The sequence below is a fragment of the Octopus bimaculoides genome, chromosome 7 (assembly GCF_001194135.2).
Source record: "Octopus bimaculoides isolate UCB-OBI-ISO-001 chromosome 7, ASM119413v2, whole genome shotgun sequence".
NCBI lineage: Eukaryota > Metazoa > Mollusca > Cephalopoda > Octopoda > Octopodidae > Octopus > Octopus bimaculoides.
In genome coordinates this window covers 330800-332545 of record NC_068987.1, presented here as the reverse complement: position 1 = coordinate 332545, position 1746 = coordinate 330800, and the positions used below count along the sequence as shown (strand labels likewise).

Here is a 1746-nt window from a genome sequence, read left to right as displayed (position 1 = left end):
TATATATATATATATATATATATATGCATGCATACATTTTTACCCAGTCAGAAAACAGGATTTGGAAACTGTCATTTTGTGCGTGACAGTACGTGTTGTCAACTAAAAAAAAATGAAATAGTGGTGGAATTCTGTTTTACGCACACCATATAAACCTTCATAACTTCTTTTTTAGAATTTTCAGAAACTTTTTGCGAATTTGTATTCTACACACGTGAATTCATACGATTATGCAAAATCCAAACAAAAAAATAAAATTTTTGCCCGTGATTTAAGGCCTATTTAGCTGTTGTTTTAACACATTTCATACCACACGTGTTTCAAGCATTTAATAAGCGACAAAAAGAAAACATAGTAAGTTGGTTGGTAACAGCTTGGCTGTTACTATGGAAACAAGGACCTATATGTCTGCGGCATTCTATTAGCTAAAATTACCCAAAACTTGCGAACTTTGAAAGCTATCAACTCTTTATTTATAGATTTATGGCGAAAATAAAATTCACGTCAGTGATTACTTTACAGAACTACACCAATACACCAAATATGAAATCAATTGGAACAAAAATTGAAGAAATTGAAAAGTGGCTGCCAAAGAGAGAAGACTCGAGACCGACTTTGCCTGCCATCCTTTCGTGATCGATATAATAAGTACCAGTTGAGCACTGGGGTCGATGTAATCGACTGGCCTCCACCTCCAAATTCCAGGTCTTGCACCGAAAGTAGAAAGGATTAGTATTACTACTGAATGAGAGGTTAGCCATCAAAGTGACGCTGGGATACACATACGATTGAAGTCCTGTATCCCCAAAATGATTACTTGTCTGATAAGGGTATACCAGATATATGCATCACAACCGTATGTGCGCGACATGGTGATCTCATATCAGGATAAACAGCGCATGACTTCGCAGGTGGAGCACAGTTAGAATTTTCTTCAAGTCGAGTGACCCATCCCTCTCAACTGGTCCCTGGATAAGGATTGTTTAACGGCCGTGTTTCCGAGAGTGAATTATTAAAACCCCAAAGAATCCTTCTCAACACATAGCTATGATGCTCCCCATCTAATCCTGCTCGTGATCAGACATAAACATATCATCAGCCACCAAGGGACATATTCAACTGGTTAAGGCCAAGCATCTGACAAGCAAGTCGGTGGTAGTGAGCAGAATATTTGCTGCAGCCCATCTTTGACACCAACGTAACACACGAGTATCTTAGAACTTCCACTCAGTTAGGATCAGAAGCCATGAGAGCCCTTACCTGATATTGCATCAAGGTTATTAACATCATCATCATCATCATCATCATCTTCATTATCATTATCATTATTATTTAAAGGAAGTGAGTGATAGTTGATGGCTTCAGTTTTGGATGAGATAAACCTGACCTCTGCAGCGACATTAAACTAACTTGTCTGGTGATGGGAAAATCGCACACAAACCATCATCATTAAATGAGACCACTTTTCTGAAGAAGCACACGCACACACACACACAAACACTAAATCTCATAGGAGACATGTGCAAGAACGTAAACATTATATATAACATACATATCTATTTCACTATACACTCATGACTGGGAGTGTAGATATACACATGTATGTGTGTCATAAATATATGTAACATATATGTAATGAGCAGAAAGAGGCGGCGATATACATAGATAACATAACGTGTGTATGTGTGTATGCATGTATGTTTGTATGTTTGGATATATATGTGTGTGTGTGGATATATATATATA

At 37.4% G+C, this 1746-nt stretch overlaps 1 protein-coding gene across 2 annotated transcripts in view; it reads right to left on the bottom strand.

Annotated features, from left to right (window-relative positions):
• The window catches only part of LOC106872233 (uncharacterized), a 106560-nt gene that overhangs the window by 15137 nt on the left and 89677 nt on the right, over positions 1–1746 (bottom strand). Inside the window, exon 1 of one of the 2 annotated variants that reach the window (XM_014919144.2) lies at positions 1261–1390. The exons of the other annotated variant lie outside the window; for it this stretch is intronic. The gene's annotated coding sequence lies outside the window, so the exon portion shown is untranslated. Of the gene's footprint in view, positions 1–1260; positions 1391–1746 lie in introns of those variants that run through there. 2 annotated transcript variants of the gene reach the window in all.